We start from the raw sequence: 26,138 nt of genomic DNA, 5'->3' as shown, positions 1-26,138 counted from the left end.
AGACATTTCAGGTCAGGATTGTATCCACTTCAATGGGATTATGGAGGTTTCGAGGCAGTTCAGAAGCGATTCAAAAGGTTTCAAGGGTTTTTGTGAAGGGATATCTGAAAAATCTTTGAAATATCCTAAAACTCCCTTAGACTCCATGTAGCGCACATGAGACCCTCCGAAACCCCCAAAAACACCTCCGTAACAGCTCTGAATCCGCCGCAATCCCCATAAAACCTCCTCGAACCCCTTGTAACGCACATGAGATTTTTCCAAACCACAGAAAACGCACCTGTTACGCCTTCCCATCAAAAACCCACTTAAACGCTCAACAATGCCTTTGGAAACCCTCTCAGACCCCCGAAACCTGCTCCTCAAATCAATGTCCCCACATTCTCGCATTTACGGTTCTCGAGTTACCTGCATGACAGGTTTCGGAAACACTGGGCCGGCAGGTCTGCATTGCGAAACTCTATTCAACGTAAAGAATATAGTCACTGCCTGAAACCTCCTGGGAGCCCCTGAAATGCCACAAAAACCACCTGAAACCTCTTTGGATCCTCTGAAACGACGATAGAACCTCTTAAATCACCCCTGAGAAGCCCAGCAACGCTCAAGGGACTTCCTGAAGCAGCCCGAAGACCCCCTCGAGCCCTTGTAACACCTTGAGACCCCTGAGACGCCATTGAGACGCTCTTAAACGCCCGTGTGACCTCCTGATACCCCTTGGTAGCTTCTGACATGCCCCCGAAACTCCATGAAATGCCTCTGACATCCGCTGGAACTGCCCCGCAACCCCCTAAGACTCATGGAAGTGCCCCTGAGGCCCATTAAAACCTCCTGAAACGCACCTCAGACCCCTTGGCACTCCGAAAAGACTCCTAAGAGAATCCCGAAACTCCCTTGAACGCCCCTGAGACCTCGTGGTGTCCCCTGAAATCCCCTGGGATCCCCTTTAAACACTCCTGAGAGTTCCTGGTATTCCGCTGAAGCTCCTTAGGCTACGCCTTATTTCAACGTAGATCTCTTCTTTTCATGCAGGGCATACAAAATGGTGCGTAAATAAAAGGTGCATAAAATAACCTGTATAAAGAGAAGTTTCAGTGTAGTCGAATAGACCCAATTAGCCGAAGACGTATTCATGCATGTAGTATGTAAGACCACGTCATCATAGCTCGATTCCCGGTCAGTCAAGGAACTTTTAGTTATGGAAATATCGATACTCTAAGTAAAGAGTTGTAGAAGTGCTCAATTGATAATGAACTAAAAAGAAGGCTCTGATCATGTGAGGACGTTACCCCAAGAATAAAAAGACGGAAAATGGCTTCGTCATGTGTGCTTATCCATGTGACATTATGTTGTTTACCGTGTAAGTCTACCTTTGTGTAACATTGTTTGATGTTCTTTAGGCCACAGAGAACAGACGAACATGCTCGAACAAAATTGCTTGAAAATGTTGTGTAAAGAAAAAACAAGCTCAGTAGCGACATCGACGGTGACTTCCCCACTCAAAAACTTGTTTCGACACCATGATGGCGCATTCTGAAGAAATATTTCACTAGCGCACCTTTAAATTTTCCTACTCAGATTCTGAGCTGTATTTGCTTGAATAACAAGATGTTTATGATTATTTCACTAATCCAGCAACAAAATTTGAGCAACCCATTGATAATTAATTTCATTATAATCAATAAGAAACAAGTTGAACAAGAATTCAATTATTGTTTTCCAAGTAAAACCAACACATTTTCTTGTTGGAACTATACTAGGGTGCACACTTGGTGACACTAGCGCCAAAAAGTAAAACAACGGCAAATTTGTACCCCGATTCGAAATTTGACAGCGCCGCGTAATGGCCACATTCCCAGTTATTTCAAAACAACCGTTGCATTGCTTTACACAATAGCACTACATGAGCTTGGACGTCTGTTCTCTGTGTTTAGGCTCTAAATTTAAGAGTAGGAGACGCATACCAAGCGGTTCTGATATGATCCGAGACGTGAGAGATTATGCCATCTGCCCATCGACATTAAGGTTTCACTTATCTCCACCTCCCGTACCAGATGAAACGACTGACTGTGGTGAGACAAATGTGCGATGCATCGAGAATCCGATAAGGATTATTTGTCTTTGAGGCTTTCAGGCAATATTAAAATCAATCCATCACCTGACAGCCATCCTGTTCTGTTGCTCCCACCCACGGACAACAAAGGCAAAGTCCAACACAGATCCGACTCAATTCGAATGCATTTCAAAGCGTGCTCATGGAAACGAGGAACATGCAAAGGTAGAAGGAAGCGGTCCACCCCAACTCAACTCCATTCATCGCTCAAACAAAACATCCCCAACAACGCAGCGTCGATGGGGCGACGATGAAGACAACTCCAAAGCGCCTAACTTGCTCGTGCCTCTAATTAATTACATTTACATAATTTTCCTTCGACAAGTGCCTAGCTCCGCCGTCGCCGTTGCCGTCGACACAACCATCACTAGGCCTCAACCAACAACACACAGACCCCGAGGCGACTCAGACTTCATCTCCGCATCAAACCAACCGACCGACCGACCCGGTCTCACACGCACAAAGAGCAAAACATCAAGCGCCTCCTCCATCCATCCCTCGTTCGCCCGGCTTTTGTACCTAGCAGCATCAGCAGCAGCGTGTTATCCGGCTCAGCAACCTTTTTGTACTTGGTGGTGGTGATGCAGCCCGGAGGCGACCCAGCCCGTGCCTGAGGTGGTCACACAGTTTGATGCGCTGGCTGGCTGGCTTGGTTGCTTCACTGCCACCACCATCACCACCCCCACCTCAACTTCCATGGAGATCCGCAGGATGAATACAAATCTAATTTTTGCCTCTCCTAAGCTGAGCCACGACTGCTGCTGAGCGGCTGCTGCCAGGTCAGGTCACACAGTCGTGGGTTGATTCGCGGCACACGGATGGAGACGCCTGGTAACTGGTTGGTACAAATGGTACGTCATTGGCTAATGTGGGGAATTAGAGCCGACTGACTCGAGGGACGGATGGCAATTGGATTTGAGTTGATTTTTTGAGCCAACATTGACAGGAGGGACTCCAACGTCGCCGTCACCGTCGTCGCCGCAGGCTATCGAATTAAACACGGGAAAAAGTTTCTTTGATTTATTGAATTAGTGTTACGTACACGTAACGTAGGTACTGTTGTAGGTGACGTAACCTAATGATCATCGTTGAGGGACGACGTTGACAAACCAAAAAGTGTGCGGACTACGGAGAACCCCAGGCACTTGTTCTAGGTCGAAAGGTCAGTTAAAGTTCTTCTGCGGATTGAAAAATATACAATGTTTACTTCCTTATCGCCGCGCTATCGACGCTGCGTTGTTGGGGATGTTTTGTTCGAGCGATGAATGGAGTTGAGTTGGGGTGACCACTTTCCTGACCCCGGAACCCTGCCATTGCCTGTTCCTCGTTTCCATGAACACGCTTTGAAATGCATTCGCATTGAGTCGGACGTGTGTTGGAATTTGCCTTTGTTGTTCGTGGGTGGGTGCAACAGAACAAGATGGCTGTCCTTGTGGCTGCCAGTAGATGGATTGATTTTAATATTGCCTCGAAGCCTCAAAGACAAATAATCCTTATCGGGTCTCGATGAATCGCACATAACTCTAGCACAGGTGCAAATGTTGGCCGTTCTGCCGTTCATTAGTCTCACCACGGCCGTTGCATCTGGTACGGAATGTTGACATAAGGTTAATGAAGCTTAGACATCGATTGTCGTATGACATTATCTACCACATCTCGAATCATATCAGTTCCGCTAGATAAGCGTCTTCAACTCTTAATAACATCTAACAATATTATACAAAGGATTACACAATACAATCTTACTTGGATAAGTACAAACAGAAAATCGTTTTTCTCGGCTGGAATCTCTGAATGAATCAGAGAAGAAATCCCCGGACGAATTACTGGAGAAATCCCAGAAGGAGTCCCGAGAGGAATTTCTCAAAAAATCCCGGGAAGAATCTTTCAAGGAATACCAGCAGGAGGTCCAGCATACTTACCCAAAAGAACTCCACTAGTTTTTTTTTTTTAATATGTCATTGAAAGAATACCATTAGGAATCCGTAAAATCACCCCAACAGGAATACCTAAAGATATGCCAGCTAGAATAACTAAAAGAATCCTTTCAGGACTTTCTAAAGCAATTCTCAAAGAAAACCCTGAAGTGATTTCTGATGAAATCCTTAGAAGAATCACGGCAGGAATCCCAACTGAAAGCTGAGGAGGAAAAAATCATAGAATATATTCCTGAAAACTCGGGAAGAACTTTGATAGGAATTCTGTCAGGAATTCAGGCACAAATCCCTCCAGGATTGCATCCTCTACGGAATCCTGGAAGCAATATTTGGAGAATTTCAGCAGGAATCCCCGAAGCAATACCAACAAGCATTCCCACAAGAATCCTTAAAGGATTTTGTAAAACAATCCCTGCAGAAATCCCTGAAGAGATCTGAAGAGGAATCTCTAGAGGAAGTCCGGAAAGACCATCTAGAGGAATCCTGGCAGAAATTCTGGGACGAATCTCGAGGCAAATGGCTGAAGAAATCCAGAAATGAATAACTGGAGGTGTCTCTAGAAAAGCTCATTTCTTCACCCTACTTTCTACCCTAAACCTCTACCCTACCCTCTATTGTAACCCTCTACCCTTCCCACTGTCATAATGTCTATCCTAACTCTTTACACTATCTTCTACTGTTCCCTTCACCCTAACCCGCAGCTCTACTCTCTACCCTATTCCGAAGCCCAAGCCCGTACACAAGGGAGGGGTTTTGGGGTTGAATATCTCCTATTGCCATGGAACATCGGCAAATACTCGGCGCCCCTCCGGCTTAGGGAAAGCTCCTCCTTATCTGTGCACGGGTCTGCCGTTGTCCTACCTTATCCTTGGTGATCCTGTCAATACCTCACTGGATCTGTAGGCACAAGTATGAAAATTTTACCCATTTGCATGCAATCATTACAGACAGATAGACATATAGACTGATATAAAGACATGTCAAGGCTACTTATTCCAAAAAATATTGGAAAATTCCTCCTGGTAATCCTGCAAGGATTCTTCTCAGAATCCTTTCATTGGTTTCTCCTGGGATACCCCGAGATTATTCCAGGGTATTCTCTATAGTACTCTCAGTATTTCTGCAACGATTTCTTCAAAGATTCTTCCCGGGATACCTAAATTATTTTCATTTTTCAGGGTACCTTCATAAATGACTTGTTCCAACGATTCCTTCATGAATACATGTCTTCTGAGATATCTTTATAAATTTTCTCGAGAAATCATCAGAAATATTTTTCATGCACTATTCAACGTAATGCCCTGTTCAGTCTATTAACCCCATGATCTATTAGTGTAGTCGACTTCCCTCGCAACCTTCTAAAAACACAAGCATTCGAAACCGTAGTTTTTGAGCATATGCTCTTCTTCTTCTTTATGGCTCTACGTCCCCACTGGGACTTGGCCTGCCGCGCTTCAACTTAGTGTTCATTGAGCATTTCCACAGTTATTAACTAAAGGGCTTTCTTTGCCTGCCATTACATGAATTGGTACATTGTGAGGCAAGTATAATGATACACTATGCCCAGGAAGTCGAGAAAATTTTCCCGGCCGGAACGGGAATCGAATCCACCGTCTCCGGATTGGCAATCCATAGCCTTAACCACTAGGCTAACTGGAGCATATGTTTAGCACTGAATATAGTCATTATCCATTTAAGTAGCGTTACATAAATGAAGGGACACATCGTGGTACATTTTTTTAATCCTGCAGGCATCATTTCATTGCTTCCTTAACAAAAAATCTTAGTTTCCTTTAGAATTTCCTCCAAGGTTTTCAAAAGATCACCCAAGAAATTAATTGAAGAACTTTTTAGTTACGTCTTTCATAGATTCTTCCTGATATTTCTCCATAGATTCCTTTTAACAATTCTCCAGGAATTCTTTTCAGGGAGTCTTCCACGGATGTCTTTTGAAAGTTCATAAGAACTTCTTCCACGGATCGCTTCAAAATATCCTATAGAATATTCTTCGGAATATTCGTTAAAGGATCAATAAATAGGGTCTTGTACCATTTGGACAGGTGTACCTATTTTGGACACTTGCATTTATAACTAAGTCTATTTCAAACCGATTGATTTGAAATTTTGTATAGAGTTAGACACGTACAGTATCTAACTCTGTACAAAAATTCAAATCAATCGGTTTGAAGTGACTTAGTTATAGCGGCAAGTGCCCAAAATAGATACACCTGCCCAAATGGTACAAGACCCTAAATCAAAAAAATATTTTCAAAAAATTCCTCCAGAAAAGCTTTTATAGTTTGCCATAGAAAATCCTCCATTTTCAGGAATCCGTACGAAAATTCCTTCAGCAAATCATCCATGGATTCAGCGTTTATTTAAGAAACTCAAAGGTTCCTCAAGGAATTTCTCCAATGAATTCTTCAAAAATTCTTCCGGAATTCTTCCAGGATATTTTTCCGATTTTCTTGAAAATTTCTTCAAAAAGATCCTTATGATATTCCTCCATAAACTAGTGAAAGGATTTCAAATCCAAGGAATTCTTCTATGGATTTCTTCAAAAACTACTGTAGGAATTCGGTCTTAAATAATCTACTAAGATTTCTTGCAGAAACTTTGGCGATTTTGTCAGATTTTTTTGCAGAGATTTTTAAAGAAATTTCTCAATAGATTCCTTTAGTTATTCCCTCATGAATTTTTCCAAGAATTTTTAGATAGATTTCTATGGGTCGCTTCTGAATTTCCACAGAGAATTATTTTAGAAATTCTTCTAGGGATTTGTTTAAAAAATCATCGGGAATTGCTCCAAGGATTCCTTCAGAATGTTCCACAGGGATTCCTATAAAAATTATTTCAAAGATTGTTCAATAAATTCTTCTAATGGCCTCTACAAAAAATTTCCCAGATAGTCCTTCAGGTATTTTTCAGGAAGTCCACTAGAGATTTGTTCAGGAATTGCTTTGAAAATTGCCTCACGGATGTGTTCAGAAAATTCGTTAGGCATTCCTCCAGAGGTTCTTGCATGATTACGTTTAGTAATTCAGATAGGAATTCTCCCAGAGATTCCAGCAGAAGCTCATACAGAGATTTCTTTGGGGTTTCCTTTAAATATTCTTCCAAGTTCCTCGTATTACCCCAGAAGTTTATTCAGCATTGCCTATAAGGATAACTCCACCAATCTCTACACAGATTCCTAAAGGAATTTATTGAAAAATGTTTCCTACTTTTTGTTGAAAAATGTTTCTACGCAAATTCCATTGGAAATATCTCGACAGCCTATCTGGAATCTCTACTGACGCTAATCTATGCGTTGCTCTAGATATTCAAGGTTTTTTTTCCACTCCCGTCAAACTCGCAAAAATGTGAGTTCTTCCTTCGGAAGGGAAGTAAAGCGTAGGTCCTGAGATGAACTAGCCTAGGGCTAAAAATCTCGTTAATACAGATATAAAAAATGTTTTTTTTTTTCAGAAATTAGTCCACAGATTTCCCCAAAAATTAGCCATCTCCAGAGACTTCTTCAGAATTTTTGCTTCAGGAATTTCAGCAAGGGGTTTCATCGTTTCAAAGTTCTTCAATCATTTTTTAAAGAAATCTTTAAAAAAATTCTCTTCTCAAATCATACAGGGATTTCTTTAGAATTTCTTTTCAACGTTTCTTTCATCAAGAATTCTGTGAGAAAATTCTTCTGTGACTTGGATTTTTTAAATATTGCTCTTGTGGTGGCCGCATAATTATCTCTTGAAACGTTTTAAGAGATCTCTGCTAAATTTGTACAGATATTCCTTCAGGTATTTTCAGAATTTCCCCAAGAAATTTCACAAACATTACTTAAAAACTATACTCTGAAAGAATTTCTAAGAAATCCCCTGTCTCTAGAAGTCGCTTGAAACTCCTAGATATACTTTTGGAGACTCCTAGAAAAATTTCTTGAAGTATTTTTGTCCATGAATTGACAAAAGTCCTTGAGCTTTTTCTGAAGTTATCCCTTAAGCAATTCCTGTATGAATGCCTCTTAAGGAATTCCTGCATGAATAATTCCAAAATAAAAATGCTCGAGAAACTTGAGAGATTGCTGGAAAAAAATCCGTAAAGGAATGTATGAGGAATTTATTCTCTTAAAAATGTCCGCAGAAATCACAGATAAAGGTACTGATGGTAGTGTTAAAGAAATCCTTGAATAAATTTCTAAGAAATCTTGGAAATACATTTGAAGAAATTCTCAGAAAATTTTCTTTTACAATTTCTGAAGGGATTTGTACACAAAAATACCTAAACTATTTCCTGGAGCATTTTCTGGAGAAAATTCTGCATAACCAATAAAAAAAGGTCCTGGAGGAATGCTTTAGAGAACCTCCAAAGAAATAAAACAAGATTTTGTTAAAAAAAAATCTTTGAAATAACACCTGGAAGAACTGGAGAAACCTCTGCAGGTATTCATAGATTTTTTTAATTTTCTTGAAAATGCTAAAAGATAGATTTTGTAATAATTTCTCCAAGAATTTTTGAGAGTATCATCGGTAAAAATGAAGAATACTTGAACCCCTAGAGAAACTTCCAGAAATTCCAGAATTTCCGAACTCATTCCCCAAAAAATCCCTAAATAATTGAAGTAATACCTTGTAACATGATGATTTGGTCAGGAACTTTTCTTTACAAAACGCCGAAATAAAGTTGGATTTTATGATATTCACTCACTTTTATTTAATACTTCTGGAAAAAACAATAGCAACCAAAGGCGACCGAGCAGAGAGCGGTTCAAACCTATACTACTCGTATAGAATGATCGTTCGGTAAATATTCTATATCAACGATCACCTGGGTGCTCGTCACAACCTGAAGGATCCTCAGGAAAAAAATAAGGCAATAGTTTCTGGGAATGTTTTTGGGATTTTTTTATTTTCTAAAAGGAACCCCCTGAGGCAATTCTTAAAGAATCTTCAAATCTTTGTAACAATAAATTCTTCTGGAATTGCATCTTTTGAAGAAAAGTTACGATAAATTCTCTGAAAACCCCTAGATAAATTTCAAAAAGTATTTCTTGAGAACTTTTCTGAATTTTTTTTGAAGACATCTTGAAAAAACTCCTGGATAATTTGTTGACAATGTTTCTGTAGGAATGTCATCAAAAACGTTTGAAGAAAAACATGAAGCAATAGAAGCCTGCACCTATATAGTAATCGTTGAAGATATATTCTAAAGAACCCCTTAAAGAATCCCAGCTGGAATTTCGGAATTCGGAAGAAAAGTTTCTATGGAAGCCCGTGGACCAGTTTCAAGAAGCATCTTTTGAGAAATTTCTTGAGAAATTCCAGAAAAATTGCCAAGGAAAATTCCTGAAAGAATCTTTGGAGGAATCCCTGAGGAAATGCTCATGGAAATCCATGGACGTGACTGCATTTTGAAGGGATAATAAAAGGAGAGAATGTATGCCGTCTAAGAAAATGATGATGTCGCTGGATGTAATCCTGGAGATTTTTTTTAGAAATTTTGAGAAAAATTCCTACAGGACTCTTAAAGGGAATTTCAGCAAACAGGAAAGTCCTATCAGATGTTCACCGCATCCAGTAAATGATTCGTGCCGCGAGCCTAGATGTGCAGATATTACGACGGGCCATCTTGACTGATGGACGTGAAGTGATCAAAAAGTGGAAGCAGTACTTACGACGAACACCTGAATGACGTGGGGAGTGCAGACTTGGAAGATAAGGGCAGCGGGACAAATGACTACGTCAGTACCGCACTGGACGACAACGAACCCACTCCCACGTTAAGGGTAGTTAAGAATGCTATTCAGCAGCTCAAGAATAAGTCAGTACGTCAGCAGTACGAAGCAGAACTCATCCAAATGGCCCGAGAAAAGTTGGCCAACTACCTGCAGTGGCTGATAATCCGGATCTGTGAGACCGAACTACTATCAGAGGAAGTCATTTACCCCATCTACAAGAAAAGTAACAAGTTGAAGTGTGAAAACTTCCAAGCGATCGCAATACTGAATGCCTTCTACAAAGTGCTATCTCAGCTCTTATTCCGTCGTCTTTCACCTGGAGGGAATGATTTAGTGAGAAATTATCAGGCCGGCTTCGTCGACGGCCGCTCGACAACGGATCAGATCTTCACCGTGCGGTAAACTCTCCAAAAATGCCGTGGATACCAGGTCCAAACGCACCACCTGTTCATCGACATTGATCACTCAGAGCTAGAGTGTAATCATTTGAAGAGGGTATTCTGCTTAGAGTGTTCGAAAAGTCAGTACAAGACCTCTGGAAAGCTCAAAAACATCCAAACGCATTGAAACGCCATGAAAACCCCTTCAGATATTTTTTAGAATTTCTCGCTGGAAATTATGCTGGAATTCATGCTGGAGTTTCTTAAGAAATTTATGTTGGTATTTCTTCAGAAACTGCTGCAGATATTCCCGCAAGCTTTTTTCAGGAGTTCCTCCGGGTATTTATCCAGGAATTTCATCAGGAATTTAAAAAGTGCTTTTCCCAGCGATTTCAATAGAAATTACTCCAGGGATTTGTCATTGGATGCCTCTGAGGATTTCCTCCGAGAACGCAATTGGAATTCCTTCATAAATTACTCCAGAGATACCAGAGTAACTCATGAAGACGTTTCTACATAAGTTACTTACTAAGACAAAGACCATGGTCCATATAAATTCAAACATTTTTGTATGAACAAAATACATACCACGTGGTGGGAGAGGGGGCTGTGTTTGGAATATTCAGAAAATGACCATGTGGTTTATGGACAGTCCTTATGGACTTGACGGAGCTGACTATCTGTTACGTGGGGCATCAGAGGAACAGATTCCATCCGAAAGAGATAGATAGAGCTAGCTCATTAACAAGCGTGGGATAAACTCTCGCGTGCCATGAGGTAAACAATCGTTATTTATCTTGACCGTAACGGTAACCTCAATTAATCATCGACTGAAGAAAGTGAACCTCCTGTCTGTGAACAGAAACAGGAAACTCCATTCGGCTGGGAAGATGATCACAGTAGCCATTGAGTCGCCTTCATCTTAGCCCAAGCCACGGTTAGTTGTTGTTTTTCAATCGCAGCAATCCCTCGGACTCGGAAACTCATGATCGGTCGCGTCTTTGTGGCGATGCGATGGCGACCACGACGGTGGGAAACTGCCGGCACCGTTGTACACGTGGTGTGGTGGTGGCGATGATAACAAATTGAGTTATATTTAACCTCACATTTCACCGGTAATTAATTTATTTTGCCGTTTTCCCATTTATTCTCATCTGCCTGACTGGGTTGTTTTTACTAGCAATGGCGGCGGCTGCGCTTACAAGGACGTCGACGGCGACGACGATGGCGACGGGTGTTTAGGTTCTCACAGCATGCCATGCCATGGAATGGAGAAGCACACTGGCTGCTGAAAATGTCTGTGCTTGCGCTGCTTCCAAGTCCAGGCGTTTGGTATTTGTTACAAGTTCCGTGAGGTCGCACTTGGAGCAGCGAGGGTGGTGGTGGGGTTACTTATGAGATGAAACTTTGAGAATAAATTATAATTATACAATCGCTTAAAAAATGAGGATGTTTTTGCCGGATTAGCATACGTTATTTCTGCGAATCTGGCAACCCTTCTCGATCGAGAAGGATCTCGCAAACGTCATATTTTTTTCTTAGTTGTTTACTTGCTGTGATGCACATCATTTGCATAGTTTTTTTTGCACTTGGAGTAGTGCACAGTTCTAGTTTTAATCAATCAAATACAATTGCTATACGGATCATGTTTACAAAACCAAATTCAACAGAACTTGACACACTAAAGAACAAAGCTAGGAACAAAGGCTAGTTTAGTATGAAGTAAATATGAAGTCATATGAAAAAGCTATTAGCTGTCATGTAACCACTAAACTTGTTGAGAAAATGTATGAATCTCTGTAAAGCAGTTGATGATTTAGAACATCGAAACACCTCTGCTGGATGCGGTGAGTATATGTTTCACTTGTTTCTTATTAATTGGTGCTCAAATTTTATTGAAAGATGCTTTTTAAACTCATGCATGATGGTGAAAGTACATCATCTGTCGCACATTCTTAATATAAAAACTGAACATCGGAATTATTAGATATTTTCTCCCACTTTTACGTGTGCAATGTGCTATGTGCTAAGGGGAAAATCGGATTCAGATCTACGCCAACGGGCGGTAGAGATATTCAAACAACTCCGTAGCTTGGAGGACGCAGAAGCGGCCATCCAATGAACAGGCGTCGTTGGTTCGAATTCCAGCTGAGCATGTGTTTTTTTTTTGTAATCTAAATTTCATGCAGTCCATCTACCACGTCTTCATGTTATGTGCATCGACGTCAAAGCAATTCAATGTGTTCTAATTTCTGTTTACTGGAACTTATTCTTGTTAATTTGTTGCCAACCTTACATCTGCCGGGGCCCGTGGCGTACTTGGTCACACGTTCGCTTCATATGCGGATGGTCATGGGTTTGATTAACAGCCCCGGCACTTTTTTTCGTCAGTTGCTCTTCCCCGAGAGCAACTGACACTGACCCTCTTCTGAGCCCCATGGATCAAACGAACCCGGATACCTGGACATGTGCGAACTGCTACTCATAATGGACCCCCCAATCGAACTGGAAAGGAACAACGGCCATGCATCATCATCCTTGTGCTCATCATTCTACTAGGTATAAAGTAGAAAAAGTGAAAGCAGCAGAAAGGCAACCAGTTCGATAAAGTAGAATAGAATCTAGGCGCTGTACAAAAATATAAAATGCTACTGTCAATTGAAATTGCTCACGTAGTGCCCAGTGGACAATAGAGCTGTAATTTAGGTTAAGTAATTAAGAATAAAAACCTTACATCTGCCAATCTACAAAATCCCCAGTGTTTACAATGGACTACCCGCTTTGCGCGCAGCCACAGTTGATCAGCAGGAGAAAATCCATTTTATTTTGTATGGTGAAAAGCATCTAAACTTGAATTACTTGAAATAGAAAGCTTTTACTGAAAAAATATTTGGTAGGCTTTATAGTAGTCACCATTGTCCACAACCACTACCAAATATTTTTTCGAATAATGTATTCCACTTCGATAAATTTGCCTTTAGATGCTATTCGCCATACAATATTTTTGCGATTTACTTTTAGCGATTTTTCGCGCATAGAAGCTAGCGCCACAATGGTCGATGCGGAGAGTAGGAAAACAGCCGATGTAGTTAATTCATTCCAAAGCGTGAACCCCGTTGCTTTGACAACCAGCAGGTAACGTAAACCAAACAATATCCCTTCCAGCCTCCGCAGTCAGCCAGCTTTGACCGGCTTCTGAAACCGAGCTGCAGCAGCAGAATTCCTTGTAAATCGCAATACCGAGCGCTACTGGTGTGCAGCACTCGTATTAATTTTCAGTTCATTCCATTTTTTTTCTATTTCATGGAAAAGCAGACGGGCTTTGCACTATACGAGATGGGTCTGGATTGCGACGGCAGGTTGATATGCGGGTTCATGTCCAGAACAGAGAAACAGAATTATCACCCTCGCTTCGCCTAGTAACCGCATGGCTTCCCGAGCAGGAGAAAATAGCTGAATAATAACTAACTCAGGTATGGAAAACCGAATACCTACAACCTAAATGAGATATTAAGGGGAAGCTTCATGGAAAACCTGGTAGAATCCGACTTTGGCGCACGTTTCGATTTTTTAAAAATTAATGGAAAGTGATATGAAAAATCTAAAAAAATCAGTTTTTAGCTAAGATCCTAAGGTTTATGTTCGTAAAAAAATATTTGATTTTACTCAAAATTTGAAGAAGTTGGACTCTCGAGAACACCAAAACTTTTGGTAGGAAAACCGCTCCCATGCCGCAAATTTTTGTGTTTGCACAACGATTTCTCCCGTAAAAATATGTTTTATCATATAACTATGTACGGTCATTTTGCTCAGAAACTAATAACGAGTCGAATGGTATATAAATATCAGGGGGTTTCATACAAAAATCTACATTGAGAGGCATTTGTATGAAAACATTTCCAAAATTATTGCGCGCCACCGCGATCGAACAGCAGCTAACGGTTTCTTGGCTGGCCTGCGGTGGGCACCCGTGCGAATGATGGGAAAGAACATGAAACGGTAAAATAATAGAAAAGATTTGTCGCTATGCTCACATGGAACAAATGCATAGTTCGCGGGTGTAATAAAGATGCTAGAACTAGGGGATAATTTGTATTGGTCAATATAGCATATTTTAACGTTTTTTCCGTTGTGTCACATTTTCTACACATAATGTTTAAGAAATAGCGAAGTAAGTTTTCAAACCGGAACATGTGATGGTGATGTGCTATGTATAAAGGTATATTGTAAGTTTTGCTGATTTGTTAGACCATAACACTAGTTTACAGCATTTTTGAACTCGGTAAGCTGATGATCGTTTTTGGTGTAGAATCATGCCCTGAGTTCGAAAACGCGAAGGAAAAAAATTACAGTAGGACGGATTTTTTTTCGACTTTCCATACAAGGTTGATGATTTGAAATCGATTTTTGTTTTATTTTTAAGCAAAGTCGCTCACTTCAAACATCTCATTCTCCGTAGTCAATGCTCCGATTGAGCTGAAATTTTTACTGTAACTCGCCTACATATGATATGTCAAATAAACGACGAGAAAGAATTTTTAAGTTAGTTTTTTCTTATTGAAAAAAATTCATTTCTTCAAAAATTTTTGGAAATTTTGCTAAATTTTAAGAAGATCGCCCCTAAAACGCGCCAATATCTTGAATTTCATCAATCTGACGCAAAACCCGTATTCAGATGATCGAATGGTATTGTATTCAGCTTTTAATTTATTAAAAAAGATTTAAAATTGGTTGAACAAAACGCAATATATTTGAATTTTAGTAAATTACATATTTTGAAAAGTTGCAAAACTCGATATTGAGCTAAAACTCAAAAACTGTTCTACTTAAAATTTTTTGAAGGTCGGTTTCGAAATCAGTACTTAGTTGTGCTTCAAAAATTTTGGTCGTTGACAGAAGTTCACGACTTTCGTTTTATTTTGTAAACTTGTGTAATCGTCGCGACCAGCCGTCGCGTCGTGTGGCATAATTTGAGAAGGATAAATTAAAATACTCCTCATACGTTACTCCCAAATGATTTTTTTATACAACACTAAGAGCAGAGTTGTTGACAAAATTCCTAAAAAAAAACATGTCAGAATTACTGACTTAATATTTTGAGAAATTCAAGAGGAGCCTGAATTACTTACTCTAGCAGGAAAACTTGAAAGAATCTTAATAATGATCATTGAACAATTATGGTGGCTTTTATGATAAGAGATTTTTTTTTAATTTTTATAGCGAATAAATACGGAGGAAGATTATTTGTCGAATATATTCTGTCCGATTTTACTTTTAGTATTATATAGAAATAAAAAAGAATGTGAAACATCTGTCGGGATTGTTCAATATATAGGGTATCATACCATTTTGTCATATGGCGTACATATCCAAAACCGACAAAACCGACGCGATGTATATGTATGTACGGAAAACATAAAACTATTAAAATCTAAAGTCTTACCCCAAAAATATTTTATTGTTGACTCTCAGAAACTACTGTTAAATTTTGAGCGAAATCGGACAAGTCTACAAGTCTAAGGGGGCGCTCAACGGTCTGGAAGTTTGTATGGGAAAATCCATCCAGATATACGAAGAAACAACATGTTTTCAGTTTTTTAGTCTAGGTAGCGATGTATATGTTCAACCATCACCAAATTTTCCATCTTTATCAGAAAATCTATCTTCAACAAAATTGCCGAAAACCGCAAATTGATCCGAGTTCATTTGAATAAGTTATAGCCTATAAAACTATAACTCATTTTAGAGAGATTTAATGATAGCAAAAACGAAAGCACAGGTATGCATCGAGCTTGAAAAAGATTTTTTTTTTTCAAAAAATATAAGACCTGGCCTTGTTTCATTCATTGACAACTAATTGTAAGCAATATTGTTCCGGGGGGAGGGGGGGTGGTTTGTAGGCCCCCCCCTGACCGAGCAACTATATTCTAACTTAACCGAAAAACTTAGATGATCAGAGCTGTTTTTGACTAGTAAAAGTAAAATTCTCCTGCATCCTTGTATTTTTTTAATGTATGCAGGAATTCCTTCGGAAATTCTTGGAGGAATATCTTCGAAAATTCCTGAGGGTATTCCTTCGGAAATACGTGGAGGAATTCCTTTGGAAATTCATGAAGGAATTCCAACCAAAATTTCTGGAGGAATTCCTTCGCAAATTCCTGGAAGAATTCCATCGGAAATTCCCGAAGGAATTCCTTCGGAAATTCCTGAAGGATTCCTTCAGAAATTCCTTGGGTAGTTCTTTGGGGAAATCTTGGATGAATACCTTCGGAGATACCTGGAGGAATTCTTTCAGAAATCCATAGAGAAATTCGTGAGGAAATCCTTAGGTGAATTCCTTACGAAATTCCTGGACAAAATAATTCCAAACGCCCTGGAGGAATGCTTTTGGAAATTCCTGGAGGAATTTCTTCGGAAATTGCTGGACGAATTTCATTGAAAATTCCTGGAGGAATTCCTTCGGAAAGTCCTGGAGGAATTCCTTCGGAAAGTCGTGGAGAATTTTTTTTGGAAATATTTTTAGGATTTTTTTTTTGGAAATTCTTGCAGGAATTCCTTCGGAAATTCCTAGCGGAATTCCTGGAGGAATTCCTTCGGAAATTCCAGGACACTCCGAAGGACTTCTTCCAGAAATTTCGGGAGGAATTCCTTCGGAAACTGCTGGACGAATTTCATTGGAAATTCCAGGAGGAATTCCTTCGGAAATTCCTGCAATAATTTCTTCGGCAATTTCCTTCGGAAATTGCTGGACGAATTCTTTTGGAAATTCGTGGATGAATTCCTTCGGAAATTCCTGGAGAAATTCCTTCAAAAAATCCTGGAGGAATTTTTTCGGAAATTCTTTTTAGATTTTTTTTTTGAAATTCCTGGAGGAATACCGTCGGAAATTCCTAGCAGAATTGCTTCGGAAAATCCTGAAGGAATTCTTTCGGAAACTCCGGGAGAAATTCCTTCGGAAATTCCATTAGGAATTCCTTCAAAAAATTCCTGGAGGAATTCTTTCGGAAATTCCTGAAGGATTTCCATCGGAAATTGCTGGACGAATTCCATTCGAAATTCCTGGAGGAATGCCTTCCATAAATCTTGGAGGAATCCCTTCGCAAATCCTGGAAGAATTCCTTTGGAAATTTCTGGAGAAATTCCATCGGAAACTCCTGAAAGACTTCGTTCAGAAATTACTGGAGGAATTCGATCGAAAATTCCTTGGCGAGGTCCTTCGAAAAATCTTGGATGAATACTTTCGGAAATTTCTGGAGGAATTCTTTCATAAATTCTGGGAGGAATTCCTTCGGAAATTTCTGGACGAATTCCTATGGAGATTCCCGGAGGAATTTATTCGGAAATTCCAGGAGAAATTCCTTTAGGAATTCCTGGAGGAATTCTTTCGAACATTCCTGAAGGAATTCCATCGGAAATTGCTGGACGAATTCCACTGGAAATTCCTGGAGGAATGCCTTTCATAATTCTTGGAGGAATCCTTTCGCAAATCCTGGAAGAATTCCTTTGGAAATTTCTGGCGAAATTCCTGAAGGACTTCGTTCGGAAATTACTGGAGGAATTCCATCGAAAATTCCTTGGCGAGGTCCTTCGAAAAATCTTGGATGAATACTTTCGGAAATTTCTGGAGGAATTCTTTCATAAATTCTGGGAGGAATTCCTTCGGAAATTGCTGGACGAATTCCTTTGGAGATTCCCGGAGGAATTTATTCGGAAATCCCAGGAGAAATTCCTTTAGGAATTTCTGGAGGAATTCTTTCGAACATTCCTGAAGGAATTCCATCGGAAATTGCTGGACGAATTCCATTGGAAATTCCTGGAGGAATGCCTTTCATAATTCTTGGAGGAATCCCTTCGCAAATCCTGGAAGAATTCCTTTGGAAATTTCTGGAGAAATTCCTGAAGGACTTCGTTCGGAAATTACTGGAGGAATTCCATCGAAAATTCCTTGACGAGGTCCTTCGAAAAATCTTGGATGAATACTTTCGGAAATTTCTGGAGGAATTCTTTCATAAATTCCTTCGGCAATTGCTGGACGAACTTCTGTGGAGATTCCTGGAGGAATTCATTCGGAAATTCCAGAAGGAATTTCTTTAGGAATTCCTGGAGGAATTCTTTCGGAAATTCCGGGAGGAATTGCTTCGCAATTCCTGAAGCAATTCCTTCAAAAAATCCTGGAGGAATTCCTTAAAAAAATCCAGAAGGAATTCCTTCCAAAATTCTTGGAGGAATCCCTTCGCAAATTCCTGGAAGAATTCCTTCGGAAATTCCTGAAGGAATTCGTTCGGAAATTCCAAATTGCAGTTACAAGGAGTTCAAATTTCATCATTTAAAAAATAAAAATAAAAGTGAAGTATGAAATATGGGCGATTAACAGGAATGGTTCAATGGAAGAATCATATATGATTATAATCCTGAGGAATTCCTCAATTTCTTAACAAATGCCATCAAGAATTTGAATTTATCCAGCAGTTTTCTCAGAAATTTCTTTAATATTTTTCCAGGTTATTTTAATGTAGATGTTCCAGCAGAAATTACCTTCGGAAAACTTGCAGTAATTCCGTTGGGAATACCTTCAGAAATTTTATCAATAATTCCTCCAGAAGTTTTATTACGAATTTTACCATGCATTCTTTTGAGAATATCCCCAGTAATTCTTTACAAATATCATTCTTAATTCCACCAAAAATCCGTTTGAGAAGCTCCAGAAAATACTTTAAGAATTTCTCCGGGAATTCTTTCAAAAATTCCCATCAAATTAAGATTCCTTTCCTTGAGGAATACCCTAAGAAATGTTTGGATAAATTTCTTCGAAAAATCCTTTAATAAATTCCTAAGGAATTACCGGAAAAATTTTTTGGAACTTGCCAGAGGAATGCATTCGGAAATTCTTAAAGGAATCAATTAAAAAATTATTTCAGGAATTTATTTCGAAAATCCTTGAGGAATTCCACCCGAAATTCCTTGACAAATTCTTCAGAAATTTCTTGAGGAATCCCTTCATTTCTAAAGCTCCTTGAGAAATTCCATAAGACATTCTTTCGAGAGTCCTTCTACGATTTCCTTTAGAAGATTCTTTGGGAATTCCTTGAGGAATTTCTTTGAAATAGATTTAGAATATTCCTTGAGGAACTCCTTCGGAGTTTTCGTGAGAAATTCTTCCCAAAATTCCTTGAGGAATACCTTTAAAAATTCTGTGAGGAATTCATCCGGAAATTTCTGTGAGAATTCCTTCCCAAATTCCTGAAACTATTCTTTCGAAAATATTGATAAATATCCACTAAAAGTCTCATGAGATATCCCTTCTGAAATTCCATAAGGAATTTCTTTAAAAATATTTCAAAACTTCCTTGAAAAAAATATTTTGGAAATTCCAGAAGAAATGCTTTTTGTGATTTTTTATTTCCTAGGGGAACTCATTCGGAAATTCTTTGAAGAATTTCTTTAAAAATGCCTTGATAAGGAAAATTTGGAAATTGTTAAAGGAGTTCGTTTGGAAATTTTTTTGACAAATGTCTGAAATGTCTTATGGAATACCTTCGGAAATTTCGTGAGAAATTGTTTGATAAGTTCGTTGAGAAATTTTTTGGTTTTCTTTATAAATCTTTACGAAATTCCTCGAGGAATTCCAGCGAAAGATCCTTGAGAAGTTTCTTCGGAAATTCCTCAAGAAATTCCTTCAAAAATGTATTGCGGAAATCCTACGAAAACTTGAGAAACTTCTTCAAACATTCCTTCAGAAACACGTTTGGGGATTATGTGAGAAAATCCTAAGGAAATTTTTTGAGGACAACCGTCAAAAATTTTTGGAGGAATTCATTCGGAAATTTTTGGAGGTATTTCAAGGCAAATCGATAAGAAATTTCTTTGGAAATTCCGGGAGGGATTTCTTTGGAAATTCGTAGAGGAATTCCTTCGGAAATTCAGGAGGAAATCCTTTGAAAATTCCAGGAGAAATTCCTTTGAAAATTCCTGGAGGAATTCCTACGGAAATTCCTGGACAAACTCCTCCGGAAACTCATGGAGGAATTCTTCGTGAAAATTCTGGAGGAATTTCCTCGGAAATTCTTGGAGGAATTCCTTCGAGAATTCGTGGAGGATTTCCTTCGGGAATTCCTGGAGGAATTTCTTCGGAAAATCCTTGAGCGATTCCTTCGCAAAAGTCCTGGAGGAATTCCTTCTGAAATTTATGAAGGAACTCCTTCGGAAATTCGTGAAGGAATTCCTGGAGAAATTCTTTCGAAAATTCCTGGCGGAATTTCTTCGGATATTCATGAAAGAATTCCTTCGGAAATTCCGGCAGGAAATTCCTTTGAAAATCCCTGGAGGAATTCCACCGGAAATTACTGCCGGAATTCTACCGGAAATTACTGCAGGAATTTCCTCGGAAATTCCAGGAAGAATTCCTTCGGAAATTGCTGGAAGATTTCCCTCGGAAATTCCAGGAGGAGTTCCTTCGGAAATTGCAGAAGTAATTTCTTTGAAAATTCCTGAAGGATCTCCTTCGGAAATTCCTGGAGAATTTCTTCCGGAAATTTCTGAAGAAATTCATCCGGAAATTCATGGAGGAATTTCTCAGGAAATTCCTGGAGGAATTCCTTTGAAAATTCGTGGAGGAATTTCTTCAGAAATTCGTAAATGAATCCTTTCGGAAAATTTCTGGAGCAATTCCTTCAGAAATTCATGGAGGAACTCCTTTGGAAAATGCTTTAGGATGTCCTTCGCAAAATTCCTGGAGGAATTCCTTCGGAAATTCGTGGAGGGATTCCGTCGGAAAATTTCTGGAGGAATTCCTTTGGAAATTCATGTAGGAATTCCTTCGGACATTCATGGAGGAATTCCTTCGGAAATTCCAGAGGAAAAATTCTTTAAAAATTCCAAGAGGAATTCCTTTGAAAATTCCTAGAAGAATTTCTTCAGAAATTCTTGGAGGAATTTCTCCGGAAATTCATCGAGGAATTTCTTCGGAAATTCGTAGAGAAATTCCATCGGAAAATTTCTGGAGGAATCCCTTCGGATATTCATGGAGGCATTCCTTCGGAAAATCCTTTAGAAATTCCTTGGCAAAATTCCTGGAGGAATTTGTTCGGCAATTAATGGAGGAATTCCTTCGAAAATTCATGGAGGGATTTCTTCGAACATTCATGAAGGAATTCCTTCGGAAATTCCAGGAGGAAATCCTTTGAAAATCCCAAGAGGAATTCCCTTGAAAATTCCTGGAAGAATTCCTTCGGAAATTCCTGGAGGAATCCCTCCGGAAATTCCTAGAGTAATTCCTCCAGAAAATTGTGAAGGATTTTTTCCGAAACGTCCTGGAGGAATTTCTCCGGAAGTTCCTGGAGGATTTCCCTCGGAAATTCTTGGAGGAATTGCCATGGAAATCCCTGGAGGAATTCTCTCGGAAATACATGGAGGTATTCATTCGGAAAATCCTTCGCCAAATTCCTGGTGGAATTACATCGGAAATTCATGGAGAAATTTCTTTGGAAATTTCCAAAGTAATTTCTCCAGGAATTTCCGACAGAATTTCTCCTGGAATCCCTGGAGGAATTCTCTCGGAAATACATGGAGGTATTCATTCGGAAAATCCTTCGCAAAATTCCTGGTGGAATTACATCGGAAATTCATGGAGAAATTTCTTTGGAAATTTCCAAAGTAATTTCTCCAGGAATTTCCGACAGAATTTCTCCTGGAATTTCTGAAGGAATTCTTCCTGGAATTTCAAAAAAAAATCCTTTAGGAATTTCCAAAAGAGTTTCTCCAGGAATTTCCGAAAGATTTTCCAAAGGGATTCCTCCAGGAATTTCCAATTTTCCTCCGGGATTTTTTACAGAAATTCGTCCAAGAATTTCCAAATAAAAAAATAAAAAACCAAAAAGACTTTCCGAAAGAATACTTCCAGGAATTTCCGAAGGAATTCTTCCAGTAATTTCCGAAGAAATTATTCCAGCAATTTCCGAAGGAATTCCTCCTGGAATTACCAAAGGAAATCGTCCAGTAATTTCAGAAGGAATTCCTCTAGGAATCATAAAAAGCATTCCTCTAAGAGGTTTAGAATATTTTTTTCCAGGAATGTCCTAAGGAATTCATCCAAGGATTTTCTGAGGAACTTCTCTATAGATTTTTGAAAGAATTCCTCCAGAAATTTCCGGAGGTATTCATCCAAGATTTTTCGAGGGAACTCCCCAAGGAATTTCCGAAGGAATACCTCCAGAAATTTCCGAAGGAATTACTTCAGGAATTTCCGAACGAATTCCTTCAGGAATTTCCGACGGAATTCTTCCAGGAATTTACGAAGGGATTCCTCCAAGAATTTTGGAAGGAATTCCTTCTGGAATTTTTTAAGGAATTCCTCCAGGATTTTTTGAAGGAATTGCCTCAGGAATTTCCGAAGCATTTCCTCCCGGAATTTCCGAAATAATTCCTCCAGGAATTACTAAACAAATTCCTTCTGGAATTTCCGAATGAATTCCTCCAGGAATCTCCATAGAAATTCAGGAATTCTTTCGAACATTCCTGAAGGAATTCCATTGGAAATTGCTGGACGAATCCCATTGGATATTCCTGGAGGAATGCCTTTCATAATTTTTGGAGGAATCCCTTCGCAAATCCTGGAAGAATTCCTTTGGAAATTTCTGGAGAAATTCCTTAAGGACTTCGTTCGGAAATTACTGGAGGAATTCCATCGAAAATTCCTTGGCGAGGTCCATCGAAAAATCTTGGATGAATACTTTCGGAAATTTCTAGAGGAATTCTTTCAGAAATTCCGGGAGGAATTCCTTCGGCAATTGCTGGACGAATTTCTATGGAGATTCCTGGAGGAATTCATTCGGAAATTCCAGAAGGAATTTCTTTAGTAATTCCTGAAGGAATTCTTTCGGAAATTCCGGGAGGAAATGCTTCGGAAATTCCTAAGGCAATTCCTTCAAAAAATCCTGGAGGAATTCCTTAAAAAATTCCAGAAGGAATTCCTTCCAAAATTCTTGGAGGAATCCCTTCGCAAATTCCTGGAAGAATTCCTTCGGAAATTCCTGGAAGTATTCTTTCGGAAAGTCTTTTTGATTTTTATTTTTGGAAATTCCAAGAGAAATTCCCTCGAAAATTCGTGGAGGAATTCCTTTACAAATTCCTTTAAACATTCCTGGAGGAATTCTTTCGGAAATTCCTGGAGGAATTCCTTCGGAAATTCCGGGAGGAATTCCTTCGGAAATTGCTGGACGAATTCGTTTGAAGATTCATGAAGGAATTCCTTTGGAAATTCCCGCAGGAAATCTTTCTGAAATTCTTAGGGGAATTTCTTCGGAATTTCCTGGAGCAATCCCTCCGGAATCTCTTGGATGCATTCCTTCTGAAATTCGTGGAGCAATTATTTCGGAAATTCCTGGAGGAATTCCTTCGGAAATTCTTGGACGAATTTCTTAAAAAAATCCCGGAGGAATTCCATTGGATATTCCTGGAGGAATCACTTTGGAAAATCTTTCGGAAATTCCTGGAGAAACTCTTTTGGAAATTCCTAAAGGATTTTTTTTTGGAAATTCCAGGAAGAATTCCTTCAGAAATTCCAGGAGAAATTCTGCCGGAAATTCCTGGAGAAATTCCTTTGGAAATTTCCAAAGAAATTTCTAAATGGATTTCCGATGTAATTCCACCAGGAGTTTTGCGAAGGATTTTCCGAATGAATTCCTCCATGTATTTCCGAGAGAATTTCTCCAGGAATTTCCATGGCAATTCCTCCAGGAACTTCCGAGGGAAATCCTCCAGGAACTTCCGGAGAAATTCCTCCAGGAGGTTTCGGAAAAAAATCCTTCACAAATTTCTGGAGGAATTACTCTAGGAATTTCCGGAAGGATTCCGCCAGGAATTTCCGAAGGAATTCTTCCAGGAATTTTCAAGGGAATTCCTCTTGGGATTTTCAAAGGATTTCTTCCTGGAATTTCCGAAGGAATTCCTTCTTGAATGTCCGAAGAAATCCCTCCATGAATTTTCTAAGGAATTCCTCCATGAATTGCCGAACAAATTCCTCCAGGAATTTTGCCAAGGAATTTCTAAAGGATTTTCCGAATGAATGCCTCCATGAATTTCCGAAGGAATTCCCCAGAAATTTTCCGACGGAATTCCTCTACGAATTTCCGAAGAAATTCCTCGAGGAATTTCCGGAGGAATTCCTCCAAGAATTTCTGAAGAAATTCTTCTTGGAATTTTCAAAGGAATTCCTCTTGGAATTTTTAAAGAATTTTTCCTCTGGAATTTCCGAAGGAATTCCTCCATGAATGTCCGAAGGAATTCCTACATGAATTTCCAAAGGAATTCCTCCAGAAATTTTCCGACGGAATCACTCCACGAATTTCCGAAGGAATTCCTCCACGAATTTTGCGAAGGACATCCTAAAGCATTTTCCAAAGAAGTTCCTCCATGAATTTCCGAAGGAATTGTTCCAGAAATTTTCCGAAACAATTCATTTACGAATTTCTGAAGAAATTCCTCCACGAATTTTCAAAGGAATTCCTCCAGGAATTTCCTGAGAAATTCCTCCATGAATTTCCGGATGAATTTCTTCAGAAATTTCCGGAAGAAGTTCTCCAGGAATTTCCGAAGGAGATCCTTCAGGAATTTTCAAAGAAATTCCTTCTGCAATTTCCGAAGGAGCTCCTCCTGGAATTTCCGAGGGAAATCTTCCAGCAATTTCCGAAGGAATTCTTCCTGGAATTTCCGAGGAAATTCCTGCAGTAATTTCCGGTGGAATTCCTCCAGGGATTTTCAAAGGAATTTCCTGCCGGAATTTCCGAAGGAATTCTTTCATGAATATCCGAAGGAATTCCGCCAGGAATTTTCGAAAGAATTTCTCCAGGAATTCCTTCACGAATTTCAGAAGGAGTTCCTTCATAAATTTCAGAAGGAATTCCTCCAGGACTTTTGCGAAGGAATCGCTCAAGGATTTTCTGAAGGAATTCCTCCATTAATTTCCGAAGGAATTCCTCCAGAAATTTCAGGAAGGAATTTCTCCAGGTATTCCCGAAGGAAATCCTCCACGAATTCTCGAAGGAATTCCTCCAAGAATTTCCGAGGAAATTCCTCCAGAATTTTCACGAAGAATTCCTCCATGAGTTTCCGGAGGAGTTTGTCCAGGAATTTCCGTAGGAATTCCTCCAGGAATTTTCAAAGGAATTTCTCCTGGAATTTTCAAAGAATTTCCTCCTGAATTTCCGAAGGAATTCCTCTACGAATTTCCAAAGAAATCCCTCCCGGAATTTCCAAAGAAATTTCTTATCGATTTGCCTTGAAATACCTCCAAAAGTTTCCGAATGAATTCCTCCAAAAATTTTTGACGGTTGTCCTCAAAAAATTTCCTTAGGATTTTCTCACATAATCCCCAAACGTGTTTCTGAAGGAATGTTTGAAGAAGTTTCTCAAGTTTTCGTAGGATTTCCGCAATACATTTTTGAAGGAATTTCTTGAGGAATTTCCGAAGAAACTTCTCAAGGATCTTTCGCTGGAATTCCTCGAGGAATTTCGTAAAGATTTATAAAAAAACCAAAAAATTTCTCAACGAACTTATCAAACAATTTCTCACGAAATTTCCGAAGGTATTCCATAAGACATTTCAGACATTTGTCAAAAAAATTTCCAAACGAACTCCTTTAACAATTTCCGAATTTTCCTTATCAAGGCATTTTTAAAGAAATTCTTCAAAGAATTTCCGAATGAGTTCCCCTAGGAAATAAAAAATCACAAAAAGCATTTCTTCTGGAATTTCCAAAATATTTTTTTCAAGGAAGTTTTGAAATATTTTTAAAGAAATTTCTTATAGAATTTCAGAAGGGATATCTCATGAGACTTTTAGTGGATATTTTTCAATATTTTCGAAAGAATTGTTTCAGGAATTTGGGAAGGAATTCTCACAGAAATTTCCGGATGAATTCCTCAAAGAATTTTTGAAGGTATTCCTCAAGGAATTTTCGGAAGAATTTCTCACGAAAACTCCGAAGGAG

The 26,138-nt window shown here is 39.2% G+C and overlaps 1 long non-coding RNA gene across 1 annotated transcript in view; it reads right to left on the bottom strand.

Annotated features, from left to right (window-relative positions):
• LOC134285746 (uncharacterized) overlaps window positions 1–26,138 on the bottom strand; it is a 160,529-nt gene that overhangs the window by 111,954 nt on the left and 22,437 nt on the right. The gene's annotated exons all lie outside the window — the stretch shown is intronic.

Source organism: Aedes albopictus, chromosome 1, assembly GCF_035046485.1.
Source record: "Aedes albopictus strain Foshan chromosome 1, AalbF5, whole genome shotgun sequence".
NCBI classification, from domain to species: domain Eukaryota; kingdom Metazoa; phylum Arthropoda; class Insecta; order Diptera; family Culicidae; genus Aedes; species Aedes albopictus.
Note: the sequence above shows the minus strand (reverse complement) of the source record. Positions and strands in the feature narration are given on the sequence as shown.